Genomic DNA, 14,763 nt, shown 5'->3' on the forward strand with positions numbered 1-14,763 from the left:
GCACTCTATCCACCAAATCTAAATCCTTAAACCTGTTCCTCACTTCCACTGTGTATTCATAAGGGATTTGGTTTAGATTGTATCTTACTGGCCCAGTGGTTTTTCCTACTTTCTTCAGTTTAAGCTGCAATTTTGCTATAAGAAGCTGATGATCTGAGCCACAGTCAGCTCCAGGTCTTGTTTTTGCTGACTGTATAGAGCTTCTCCATCTCTGGCTGCAGAGAATATAATCAATCTGATTTTGATGCTGCCCATCTTGTGATGTCCATGTGTAGAGTCGTCTCTTGTGTTGTTGGACTCTATTAGCCTTTGCCCTGCTTCATTTTGAACTCCAAAGCCAAACTTGCCAGTTGTTCCTTTTATCTCTTGACTCCCTACTTTAGCATTCCAATCTCCTATAATGAGAAGAACATCCTTCTTTGGTGTCATTTCTATAAGGTCAGTTTCTTCAGCACTGGTAGTTGGTGCATAAACTTGGATTACTGTGATGTCTAAAGGTCTGCCTTGGACTCGTATTGAGATCATTCTATCATTTTTGAGATTGCATCCCAGTACAACTTTTGCCACTCTTTTGTTGACTATGAGGGCCACTTCATTTCTTTTACATGATTCTTGCCCACAGTAGTAGATATGATAGTCATCCAAACTGAATTTGCCCAGTCCCGTCCATTTTAGTTCACTGATGCCCAGGATGTCAATGTTTATTCGTGCCATCTCATTTTTTACCACATCCAGCTTACCAGGGTTCATGGTTCTTACATTCCAGGTTCCTATGCAATACTTTTCTTTACAGCATTGGACTTTCCTTTCGCTTCCAGGCATATCCGCAATTGAGCGACCTTTCGGTTTTGGCCCAGCCGCTTCACCAGCTCTGAATCTACTTGTACTTGTCCTCCGCTCTTCCCCAGTAGCATGTTGGACGCCTTCCGACATGAGGGGCTCATCTTCCAGCGTCATTACTTTTATATGTCTGTTGTCTTTGTCCATGGAGTTTTCCTGGCAGGGATACTGGAGTGGCTTGCCAGTTCCTCCTCCTGGTGGATCACATTTAGTCTAAACTCTCCACTATGACCTGTCCATCTTGGGTGGCATAGCTCATAGCTTCCCTGAGTTATTCAAGCCCCTTCGCCACGACAAGGCAGTGTTCCATGAAGGAGACACACAAAATTACATTTACAAATTATAGGTGGAAGAGTGGTTGGGGGGGGGCAAACAAAGGTGAACAATAAAAATGAGGTTGTTGTAGTTCTCCCTACTCCCTTTCTAAAAAACCCCTCATAAAATACAGTTTCCCCCCCTCCAGGAATTCAGATTTTAGAGTGAATCCAAGATTCTGTTACAAAGACAAATCATATCTATTGGTCTCATAGTGGTGATACCTAACTGCAGCCTTAGCAGATTTTTATTTATTTATTTATTTAGTCATTCATTTTTGCAGTAGAAATGGAAACATGTTCCTCTTTGCTGTGCAGTCCAGCTACGCCTCTTCCTCTTAAACACCTACTCCCCAAAGTCCCCTCTTTAGCATAGTTTACCCCAGAGAAGTTGCTAGATCAGAGGAAGTAGGCTAATTCTCTCATTGGGGGTGTTCTACCTGAACCATGAGATTAAAAGGAGAGCTCTGCATTTAATGAATAACAGAGAAGGTGACAGGCACTCCAATTTTCCACTAAGGAAATCCAGATTCTGTGACCTATATAAATTGCGCAAATGGAGCAATATGCATAATTTGATTTTTTTTATTATGTGCAGGAGGGCATGTAATGCTCCAAAACCCTACTTTATGACCACTGGAAACTTACTCACAGAAGGGGCAGTAGCTCCGTAGCAGAACATACAGTATACTTTGCACCAAGAAGGTTCCAATGTCAGTCCCTGATATCTCCAGTTAGAGGTGTCCGTAGTAAGTAAAGTCGGAAGAGACCTCTCTGCCTGAGACCTTGGCAGAGTAGAAAAAAGGAGATGAGTAGAGTGTGCAATACACAGCTAGATGGGCAAATGATTGGATCAAGTAGAAGGTATCTCCCAGTCCTCCTGGATTTCACATCCTGTTTGGCTTTTGTGATTCACCAGTTGTCATGTGTACACTTCAAAGTAGTATCTTTGCAGACCCTCCAAGTGTCCCTATTTTCCAGGGACGTCCCTGATCTAGAGATGCCGTCCCAGTTTCTGATTTGATCCCAGACTCTCCCACTTTTCCTTGGGACATCCCTATTTTCATGGAAGAAATGTTGGAGGGTATGGAGTTATCCAACCTCTGAGCTGTCTGAAGGCAATCATATATAGGGAAGGTTTTTTTAAAAATATATAAATAAATTATGTTTTTATATCTGTTGGAAGCTGCCCAGAGTTGCTGGAGCAACCCAGCAAGATGTGTGGGTTATAAATAGTAAAATTATCATTATGGAATGAGATGTCCTTATTTTTGTGGGAGAAATATTGGAGGGTATGTCTTTGTGGTTAAGGCATAAGGACTAGAAAGTTGGTGCTGATTTTTAAAATGTAGGCTGAGATGCTCAGGAAGCTGATTTTTCCACTAAGTATAACATTTTGCATCTTCTTGCTTCATTTGTGTACAGTCATGGAACACACATTGCACCCTGATCAAAGCTTTGAATTCTCACATTTGTCAGAACAGACATTGACTGCATCCACACATCCCCTTCTGGGGATAGTAAATAGCTTGCTAATGAAGAAGATCAGAAGACCTATCATTAGAAATGAGCCACAACAGTAACCCTCCATCTAGGGACAAGCCAATTAGAGAGTCACACAGCATGCCTTGCTTCTGTTCTAATGAACTGTGATTGCATTTGTTTTCAGCAACATCTGTGCTTATTAAGAGTATTTTCAGCAATATCTGTGCTTATTGAGTATTTGATTACTAATAACAGAAATTGACAGAAAAGCCAGCCTCTGTTTAGGGAAAGAGGGAACTAAAAGGCAGTCTTGGTCTTCTTCAACAATATGGAGGCTTAATACCTGAGAGCACTGGAGTTCAATTTAATTGTGGATGACTTGATCTTTTTTAAAAAATAAAAAATCTCTAGTGGTCCCAGCAGTGATGGCTTCTGAAGATATTAGAAAGGACAAAGACTTGTACATTTGTGGAGAAAGGGTTTGATCAGCCAATTAAGAGAAAGGCAATGCAGAAAGCCCATGGCTGAATGGGATTAATCACTTTAGGGGCTGAAGGTTAATTTTTGCAAATTTCTTCAGTGAGGGGTATTCAAAATATGTTTTGGGGTGTGAGGGATTCAAATTTGCTATTATTTTTGTGACTGGACAACACTGAGCTTGGTAAATCTACATTTGATTAAAAAGCACATAAACTGCTCTCAGAAAACCAAATAATTTTAATTTTCCCTTCTGAAAATGTTAGGTGATGTTACAAAAATAGTTTCTCTGCATACAATATTACCTGGTACTCATAAAACAACATTAGAAAGTAACGACATCAGTTAATAAGAAATTTAAACAACAAGTTTCATCAAGCCTTGCTTTGATTTGTTTTTGGACATCAGCCGCCAACTTGCTTCCTGGCCTTTGATGTAGCCCTCATGTTTCTCATGTGTAGACACCCTGGCCACTGCTTCTGTGACTTGTTTCACATACTTCTCCATAGACTGAGCATGACAGGGCCACTGAGGGACTTGCATGGGCTCACCAATGAACTTCTTTAATTCTGCTGTAGCAAGTTTACATGTCAAAGGAGATTCATATACCCCATCAGACCAGTCTATCAGCTCCAGCAGGGACAAAGCACTGGGGGTGATGGAAGGTGTCTTCCTCAGATGTACAGAAAGATCTCCCAGTCTGTTATCATCTCCACCCCTCAAGTCAACAACCTTCTGGATGCCAGCTCTCCTCTCTGTCATCTGAGCACAAGAGTGTCTGGATTATCATTTCACTGAATGCAGCACTGAGTGCTGAATGGTTGGCAAAACAGCATCCACCACAGCCTTCTATTGCAGTCTAACTTGCCACAGCTGACACAAGATATGGTGTGGGCCTTCCACCCGAGTGTTTTGCTTTGATGTTGAACCAGCAGGGGTAGTACATGCAAACAATGTATTCCACTATCAGTCTTAAGTTGTTTAGCCGTTTGCTGTCATTCACTACCTTGAATGCCTCACTGGGCCAATTTCAAATCCATGGGAAGTTTCCTGTCCTTACGGCCTGTGTGATCTGATACCCATATGCTTGATCAGTAGACAGATCCTTTATGGCATTGCCACTCAGTGAAGCAAGAGGCTCTCCAATTGAGAGTTTGGTGAATTATCAGTTTCAAGGTCTGTAGCTGCGTCTAGCATCTTGCCAATGTTACCTGTTGGTGTGGAGGGCACAAAGTAACCAGATCGGCTTATGACCAAGCCTGACCTCTACTCAACATATGGCTCCACCCAGAGTTAACATTTGTAGAATCACCTCCAATGGTCTGCAGGCACTTATCAGTGCCCTTATTCATGAAATCTACAAGATTATTGGCAGTAACAGCTGGTTTTTCTCTTTTAACGTGAGTTGGTTTTTCTCTCTTTGAGCCTTTCTCTAGAGTGAAGAGGTAGAGATATCTTCCACCTGGCTCACTGCCAGGCAAGACTTACCTTCCCCCTCTGTAGATAACAGCACAAAGCGAAAGCAGTCTTTTGGTAGCAACAGAGAGGTTTATTAAACACAGCACAAACATTAAGCATCCGTTCTCATCGTGCAGGTGCTCCCAGTTGAGTTCCTCCCACTTCCCTCTAGTTACTTCCATCTTTCTGTCTCCTTACCATGTGATCCCTCCACCACTGAGCCTTCTGAGAGGCTACCCTATCCAGACACCTGGCTCTAGGACTCATGGCCTGCACACTTTCTAGTGAGGGAGATTCAACCAGCTCGCTCTCTTCCTGTTCTTCTCCCCTTGGTTGCTCTTCTCCCAGCTCAGCCCAACTGTCAGTTCCCAAACTGTGTCCTTCCACGAACCATTGCTCTAGGTCGATGCTATCCTCCTGCTCGAGAGGAGCTTCAGGATCAGGCTCTTGCGCAAAGGGAGGGGGGGCTCCCACCATTCTTCCTCAGAGCAGTACCCTTCAGTCTGATTCCTGACGTAACAGCAGCTATAGCACACAGGCCAACACCACATCTGGTGCTCTGCACAGCAAAATTATGTATTTCTATTGTGTTTGTCTTTTTATTAGACGTGGGGTGCGTTCTTGGTTTTCCTAGTGTCAATTCATAATTCCATCATTTCCATCTTGGGCATCAGCTATTTGTTCCTTATTTTCATCAGCACAGATGAAATTTCAAATTTCATTTGATGGCATTGAAGCATCCCTTCCTTCTCTGCTTACATTCAGAAAGCTGCCTTCTCTCGTCTTCTTCATGCTTCTGCTTTCTGACTTTTCTGTTACACTCAGGCAGGTCTGGCAAGCCAATCTGATGTGGTCCAACAGAAGTAGTCTCTCTCTGGCCTTCAGTGAAAGCAAGTTCCTGTGTGTGTGTGTGTGTGTGTGTGTGTGTGTGTTTGCAACATGCAATTTAATATAAAATATGTATAATATATAAATATAAAAATATTAGTATAATTAATTGAACCAAAAATACTTTGTTTTTTTTTTTATAAGATTTTATTATTTTCTATTAAGACAAAAAAAAGAAACATAACATAAACAACAACATTAACACTACAAAAATACAATGCATAAACACAACACAAAAACATAATCCAACAATCACAATAAAAAGAAACATATACAAACCTATAAACTAACACTTATCCTCTTACTTCTCTTGTTACTATCTTCTCTATTTTAGGGGACTTCCCCCATTCCCTCCACTGTCTTCAAAATCGTTTATATCTTCTAGGTAGCTTTGTATCTTATTCTATTCACATTTACTCAATTTTTAATGCGCTTTACTTTACTTAATCATATCTTAACTTAAACACCAAATCTTAACTCATTTTCTGACAATTAAATCTTTCACACCAAAAAATCTTAGTAACAATTTTATCTAACATATACCTGCTAAAGCCGCTATTCTATTTGATTCTGCTCAAATATTCAATTTTACTGATTTAACTAAATAGTCTTTGAATTTCTTCCAGTCTCGTGACACCTTCTCCTCCCTCTGGTCCCGGATTCTGGCGGTCAGTTCTGCGAGTTCCATATATTCCATCATCTTCATCTGCCATTCTTCCACCGTTGGTATCTCTTCGCCTTTCCATGTTCTTGCCAATAAGATTCTAGCTGCTGTTGTGGCATACATAAAAAACACTCTATCCTGACTGGGTATCTCTTCATTAGTTATGCTCAGAAGGAATGCCTCTGGTTTCTTACAAAAGGTAACCTTCATTACCTTCTTGAGTTCATTATAAATCTTATCCCAGAAAGCACTCACCGCTGGGCACAACCACCACATATGAAAAAAGGTACCTTTCGCATGTTTACATTTCCAACATACATCTGACATTTTGGTATTCATCCTAGCTATTTTAACTGGTGTCAAATACCATCTGTAAACCATTTTCATTATGTTTTCTCTTAAACTATGACAAGCCGTAAATTTAATACCTTTTTGCCACAATCCCTCCCAGTCATCCATCATAATATTATGTCCTATATCTTTCGCCCAACTTATCATTGACGATTTAACCAGTTCATCTTTCGTATGCCACTCTAGCAATAGATTATACATTTTGGAAAGGTTTTTAAAGTTCGATTCTATCAATTCTGTTTCCAGTTTTGATTTTTCTACTTGAAAACCAACTTTTTTGTCCATTTTAAATGTTTCATGTACCTGATGGTAATGCAACCAGTCGGGGACCTGACTTTTCACTTGGTCGTAGCTTTTTAGCTTAAAAGAGTCCCCTTCCTGCTGCAATATGTCCATATATCTTAACCAGTTTGCAGACATATTCGGTCTCTTATAGGCTTTGGCCTCCACTGGAGAGATCCATCTAGGGGTCTTTCTCTCTAACAAGTCTTTATATCTAATCCAGACCTGGTACAAGGATTTTCTGACTATGTGAGACTTAAAAGTTCTGTGGATCTTAGCCTTGTCGTACCAAAGGTATGCATGCCAACCGAACATATTATCATATCCTTCCAAGTCCAATACATCAACATTCTCTAGTTTGAACCAGTCCTTTAGCCAGCAAAAGGCCGCTGCTTCAAAGTAAAGTCTCAAGTCCGGCAGGGCAAAGCCTCCTCTCTCTTTAGAGTCTGTCAGAATCTTAAACTTAATTCTTGGCTTTTTGCCCTGCCATATAAACCTTGTTAAGTCCTTTTGCCATTTCTTAAAACAGTCCAGTTTGTCCAAAATTGGTATGGCTTGGAATAAAAACAGCATCCTTGGTAGGACATTCATTTTTATCACGGCAATTCTTCCCATTAACGACAGTTTCAATCTTGTCCATATCTCCATGTCTTTCTTTATTTCCATCCACAGTTTTTCGTAATTGTCCTTGTACAGGTTCAGATTCTTGGTTGTGAGATTGATACCTAGATATTTTACTGTTTTGACAAAATTGAGGCCCGTGCCTTCCTGTATTCTTTGAATTTGTTCTGCAGTCAATTTTTTTCCTAAAACTTTGGTTTTCTGCTTGTTTAATTTGAAACCAGCTACAAGTCCAAATTGTTCAATTATTTCCAAGGCTCTGGGGACACTGCTTTCCGGTTCCTGCAGGGATAACATCAAATCGTCTGCGAAGGCGCGTAATTTGTATTCCTTCTCTCCCACACGAATTCCTTTTATCTGTTTGTCCTTTCGTATCATATTTAGGAGGACTTCCAGGACCGTAATAAAAAGTAAGGGGGAGATAGGGCACCCTTGTCTTGTTCCCTTTTCAACTTCAAACTCCTCCGATATCACACTGTTTACTATTACTTTAGCTCTTTGTTCTGTGTAAATGGCCTTAATGCCATTCAAAAATTTTTCACCAACTCCCATCCTTTCCAGATTCTTTTTCATAAATGTCCAAGAAACTTTATCAAATGCTTTCTCTGCATCAACAAACAGTAGTGCCGCATCTGTATTTATGTTTCTCTCCAGTTTTTCTAAGATGTCCACAATAATTCTTGTATTATTACTAATTTGTCTTCCTGGCAGGAAACCTGCTTGGTCTCTGTGTATGTAGTCTTTCAACACTCTTTTCAACCTTGTAGCCAATACATTTGCAAAGATTTTATAATCCACATTCAAAAGGGATATTGGACGATAATTTTTCATTTGGGTCTTATCAGTATCTGGTTTTGGAATCAGTGTGATAAAGGCTTCCTTCCACGTCTCTGGTGCCCTATCTCCTTCTAGTATTTTATTGCAAATTTCTCTTAGCGGCTGCGATAGCCAGTCTTTCAGTGTCTTATAATATTTTGCTGTTAATCCGTCCGGTCCTGGAGCCTTCCCTAATTGCATGTTGTTTATTGCATCTTCTATCTCCTGTGTCGATATTGGGTGGTTGAGAGTAACTAATTTTTCCTCTGGGACTTTTTGCAATCCATTTTTTTCCAGAAATCGGTCTATTTCTACTTCATCTATCTTCTCCTCCTTGTACAGTTGCTTGTAGAATCTTTGAAAGCACCATCTGATTTCCTCCGGTTTCTCCACATTTTTTCCATTTACTACTAACGTACTGATGACATTTGCCTTTTGTCTTTTCTTCAATTGCCAAGCTAGTAGTTTTCCACACTTATTGGCCGATTCAAATGTTCTTTGCTTCATCATTTTCACTTTCCATTCAATGTCCTGATTCATTATATTGGCATATTGGGATTGCAAGTATTTAATTTCTTTTTGAATTTTGACACATCTGGGATATCCTCTTAATTCTTTTTCCTTTTCTTTAATTGATTTCAATATTCTCTCTATTTCTGCATTTTGTTGTCTCTTCTTTTTTGCTTTTTCACTAATGAGAAATCCTCTCATTACAGCTTTACTTGCATCCCAAGCAATTCTTTTCTCCACTTCAGAACTCCAATTTATCTGAAAATATTCTTTCATCTTTTTCGCCGCTCTTTCTACTAGCTTGGTGTCTCTCATCAAAGCGTCATCCATTCTCCATCTAAAAGAATCCTTGGAAATCATTTTTAGATTTAACTGTACCGGATTGTGGTCTGAAAGAGTTTTGGGGCCGATTTCTGCCTTTTGTATTTTTGGAGCCAATTCATTCGAAATCCAAATATAATCTATCCTCGACCATGACTGCTGAGGTTCACTAAAGTAAGTTGCCTCTGTATCTATAGGGTTTTTTAATCTCCAAGAGTCCACCAAATTCAAATTATCCACCATTTCAAAAAAAGTCTTTGGGAGTTTCCCATCGTTCGTTAGTTTAGTTCTTTGAGATCTATCCATTAATGTGGAAACTGCACCATTGAAGTCTCCAAGGCAAACTAGTTTGTAATCCAAATAGTCCAACAGCAGATCATGTATTTTCTTATAAAAAATTGACTTTCCATCATTTGGTGCATAAAGTCCCAGAATCAAAAATTTTTCGCCTTGTATATTGATTTCAATTGCGATGTATCTCCCTTCTTCATCTTTAAAGAGCTGTCTTGGGCTATATTTCTCCTTTGCATATATCACTACTCCTCTCTTCTTGACCTTATCCGATGATATAAACTCTTGGCCTAATTTTTTGTTCTGTAGTAATCTTCTATGACGTCGGGCTATGTGGGTTTCCTGTAAACATATTATATCCAAATTCTTCTTTTCTATGTTGTAAAACACTCTGCGTCTCTTTGGTCTCTGGTTCAATCCCCGGACATTCCATGTCATTAACTTGAGCGCCATTTTCCTTTCTTTAGTCTTCTCCTCCAGTTGCTTCTCCTTTCTTATCTTTCTCTGAATCCTGGCTTGGGCCTGGCAAACTTGGTAGTCCCGGCGGTGGTGGAAATACCTCTGGGAACCTGTAAAGTTGTGCTGGGTCGAGTGGTGTACCTTTAAATTGTTCCAGATGCTTGTCCAAAAACTTTTGCTTCTCCGCCAGGGATCTTATTCTTATCTTTTTTCCTTCAAACGTAAATGCCAGGCCTTCTGGAAATTCCCAACTGAAGGGAATTTTCCTTTTTCTGAGCTCAGTTGCCAAGTCGTTGTAAGGAATTCTTTTGTCCAAGAAAAATCTGGGGATATCCTTATAAAAAATTACTTTGTTCTGCTCCACCACCAGGTTGTTTCTATAATGCAAGTCCAGAAAAAAGTCCCTATCGTGTCGATCGTGACACACAATCAAACAGTCACTAACTGTTTTATTACTTTTCTTTCCTCTGGAACCTCTTGGACCAAATCTGAAGGCCTTCACTATGCGCGCTGAGACGTTAACTTCTTCTACCTCCCAGAATCCTGAGAATAAGTTCACAATATAGGCTTTTAGGTCTTCCCCTTCCAATTCTGGAAGACCCCTCAAACGGATGTTGCCCTCTCTCTGATGTAGTTGCAGAAAAGCGAGAGACTCTTCAACAGTTCTCTGTCGTGTTCCAATATTCTCTATCTGCTCCAAATCTAAGTTGTCCAGTTTTTCTTCCACCTTTTTTATTTTTTCCTTAACCACTTTAATTTCCTCTGAGTCCTTTTTCAGAGTGGTCACCTCCTGCCCGATCCTATTAATTTCTTCTCTATTCTTCCTTACGTTCTCCTCAATTTGCCCAATTGATTTTTCCAGGGTCTGCGTAGAATTTTTAATATCAGCTTTTATATCAGCTTGTAATTTTTCTATTGCTGAATTCACTGCTGTATTTCCTGATGAAACTTGATCTTGTGTCTGCTTCAACCCTTCAGTAACGCTTTTCAGTCCTGCAGCAATTTCTGCCACACTAGTAACCAATTTCTCCATTTGTTCCTGTAGAGTTAGGGAAACAGAGCCTCTTTTTTGTGCAGAGCTAGCACCAGTTGTTTTTGATCTAGTGTCCATGTCCTGTAAGCTCTGCAATTGTAATCTCAAGGTCACTCCAGTTGCTGTGGTAACAATCTCAGACATTCACAGCAGAAGGCCAACAATCCCAAAAGTAAACACCAGGTGGCCAGCAGCTCAGTTCTGAGAACAAAGAGACTGCTGAGCCAGGAGCCCACACCAGTCCCAAAAATCCAGCTTTTAGGCAAAGAGTTTAAGTTTTTCAAAATATAAATTCCTTAAAGCCAAGAAGGGTTTATTTTCATATAGCCCAAGTCAGTTACAGTTTCTAACTTGCAGTGTTACCACCAAAGTCCAAAAAGTAACTTGTATCTGGTTGCAAAGAAGTCAAAATGTCTCCACTGGTAAACAGTCCTGAAACACCAACAAAGAAAAAAAATGGCAACAATATATTGCAGCCCGCTACTGACCCGGAATCCTAATCCAGAGGGTGAGGGGCGTCTTCTTTTGCCATATCAACTACTTTTAAGTCTTTAAACATCCTTTAAGCAACTTTTAATCAACTTTTAAAAAGTTTGGCAGAGTTCGCAAAACTTTCCCGTTAGTCGCGGCTTTGATCTTTTAGCGCTACCAAGCTCGCGCAAACAGTACAAAGGGAACAGGCTTCCTTTTAAAATTTCCTCTGCAAGCAGTGTTTTCCAAACTTGTCAAATAGTCCAAAGTTTTTACTTACAGAGTTTCTTTGAAAGTTTCTATATCGGAAGTGCTGGGTGCTCAAGTCTGGCGGGATCGCTGCTTTGATCCTCCGCAGGCAGTCGCTTCTTCAGTCCCGTGCCGGTGCTTCGCTCGCCTGATTTTCCCCCTTACGAGGGTCAATCAGGAGCGGAGACGGCACGTCTGGGACCCACGAAGCCAGCAGTCCACGGGACACTCTTCCCGTGGCTTTAAGGGACCCCTGGCGCAGGCAGGGTAGTCCCTATAGCCTGTCGAAGGACGGAGCCGTCCGACCCCCGTCCGCCATTGACCGGCACCTAACCGGAAGTGAACCAAAAATACTTTGAATTCCCAAGTCAAGTTACAACTTTTTTGCACATCTCATTTTTGGAATTTGATAGTTGAAAAATTCAACATGCCCTAATGGCTGAAAAACTATGCCCCCCCCAACCCCAATCCAGAATACAAGTTATTAAAAGTGGAAATCATATGACTGGAGAAGCCTAGGGTATTTCAAGATGGAGTCTCTTTAATAATAACAGCAAAGGAAAGGAGAACTTGTGGCAGCCCTGGGCAGAAAGGAGCCAGGTATCTTTTGCAATATTAATCTTTCATTTAATTTTTACAGGAGATGCATAATAGATAAGATGAAATATTTTATTAGACCAACTTCTGAAGTGCTAAAAGTTTTAAGGTGAAGAGAGAGGCATAGGTGTCTGCAGAAATTTATTTTTCCACTGAGGGGGCAGCAAAGTAAACCATTGGTGGGGGGGGGGGGGAGAGAGAGAGAGATAGAGAGGAGAGAATAGTGCCAGTGCACATTGCCTCGTTTCTCAGATTCTACAAGTTCTAGAAATGTACTGTGTTTGTTAAATCAAAGCGGGGAGTCTGGGGATTATCGTTCTTTGGCAGATGCCTGTGGAGAAGTGCAGGATTCACATCTATACTACACTGCTGGGATGATGGTGGCGCTGTGGGTTAAACCACAGAGCCTAGGGCTTGCCAATCAGAAGGTTGGTGGTTCCAATCCCCGCGATGGGGTGAGCTCCCGTTGCTCGGTCCCAGCTCCTGCCCACCTAGCAGTTCAAAGTACACCAAAAAAGTGCAAGTAGATAAATAGGTAACGCTCCAGCAGGAAGGTAAACGGCATTTCCGTGCACTGCTCTGGTTTTGCCAGAAGCAACTTAGCGTTAGTCATGCTAGCCACATGACCCAGAAAAACTGTCTGCGACAGGGATGTCTTAGCCACAGAGCCCAGTGGTGCAAGGCGCCACGGCGGCAAGTTCTGGAGGGCACCTCCGCCATGCTGCACCACCCCTGCAGCCGCCTCCCTGCTGGAGGAGCCACCCTCCAGCCCCACCAGCAGTGCCCCTCCTTCCCGCCTCTTCTCGGGCTACGGGCGCCGTCGTGGGGAAGCCGGTGGAGAGCCTCCTGGCAGCGCGGCAGCCAGGGCTCCTGCCGCTTCAGCTGAGCAGGCAGAGGTGGGCCACAACTAGCAACGTCCCTGCCCATCGGGCTGCCCCCTCCAGCTGCCGGCAGCACCCCCTCACCCACCTCAGGCTGCGGGCACCATTGCGGGGAAGCCGCAGCAGGGGATGGGGCGGACGGAGAGATGGAGGCGGGGAAGGATCCTCTAGGGGATCCTGGTGGTGCAACAGAAGCCGAGATTGGCGGCCCGGCAAGAGGCCAGCCCGCTGCCAGATGGAGGCGATCCCAGATTTGGGAGCCACCAAAGTCCTTCCCTTCCTCGTGCGCTCTTCTTCAGCTTGTCACTGTTGGAAAAGTGGGAGAGTCTTAGCCATCAGTCTTGGCTAGTATAGCTATGCTGGTCAGGGCAGATGGTAGTTGTAATCCAAAACATCTGGAGGGCATCAGCTTGGAGAAGGCTGCTCAACAAATTAGTGCCGTGCCGTGCTGTGCCGGGAGGTGGGGGGCACCGGATAGATCCTTGCACCACGGCACCAGATAAGCTTAAGACGGCCCTGGTCTGCAGATAAATGTCAGCTCCCTTGGCCAGTAAAGCGAGATGAGCACCGTCAACCCCAGAGTCATTTGCAACTGGACTTAACTGTCAGGGGTCCTTTACCTTTTTTATACTACACTGACACCACACATTCTACAGGCCCAGAATTCTCTGAAGGCACCAGTATGCTCACAGTTTCTCTCTCTCTCTCTCTCTATCTATCTATCTCGTTTTAAAAGGTTGCAAAAATGCTCTGGGCTTTGGAAGGAAGGTGTGGTGGGGATTCCAGAGCTGCACTGATCCTCTTGAATGCTCTTGCTCACCCCAGGAGAGAAAAATGCATGCTTACAGAGCAGCGAAAAAGCTATGAATGTTACCATCAATTTTATTCATGTATCTTTTCATAGATGTTGAAAAATATTACACGATACAAAAAGCCATAAACAGTCTACAACATGTCAACAGTTAAAACACAAATTCAGACTAAGACATCAAAATATTAAATGACAATCCATTAAATAATTCATCAAAACATAACACGTGATGATTACTAGATGGTAACATTTCAAAACCACATGAGGCAACTTCCTTACCTGAAGTGCAGTGTTGAAACTGTCTCTACCCCTGTTAAAATATCACCTCTCTCTTTGTCTTCTGGGGCTTGGAAGAATTACTTCACACAGAGAGAGAGAGAGAGAGAAACACACACACACACACACACACACACAAACACATGCTCTGCCATTTTCCTGACTCCAGAAGGATTCCCTGCCTTGCAACAGAGGCAAGGCAGGGAATCCTTCTGGAGTCAGGAAAATGGCAGAGCATGTGTTTGTGTGTGTGTGTGTTTTTCTCTCTCTCTCTCTCTGTGTGTGAAGTAATTTAGCTGGGGAAGCAGAGAGGGGTTGCAAGGAGTTTCCTTTCTGAGAGTCTCTGGGGGAGAGACTGTTGTAGGAGAGGTCCCTGCTTTGCTCTGGTGGAAAGCCCCAATGGCTTTGGCTCCAAAGCCCTGTGGATCCCCCAAGGCCCACCTTCCTGCCGGAGCGGTACCTATTTATCTACTTGCACTTTGACGTGCTTTTGTACTGTTAGGTTGGCAGGAGCAGGGACAGAGCAACAGGAGATCACCCTGTCATGGGGATTCAAACTGCTGACCTTCTGATTGGCAAGCCCAAGAGGCTCAGTGGTTTTTCCCAGGATGACGAGGAACCATTAATGAACACTCTTTGGGTTCTGTCAGTCAGCGAGCTACAAATCC

Source organism: Lacerta agilis, chromosome 7, assembly GCF_009819535.1.
Source record: "Lacerta agilis isolate rLacAgi1 chromosome 7, rLacAgi1.pri, whole genome shotgun sequence".
In the NCBI taxonomy this organism is placed as follows: Eukaryota; Metazoa; Chordata; class Lepidosauria; order Squamata; family Lacertidae; genus Lacerta; species Lacerta agilis.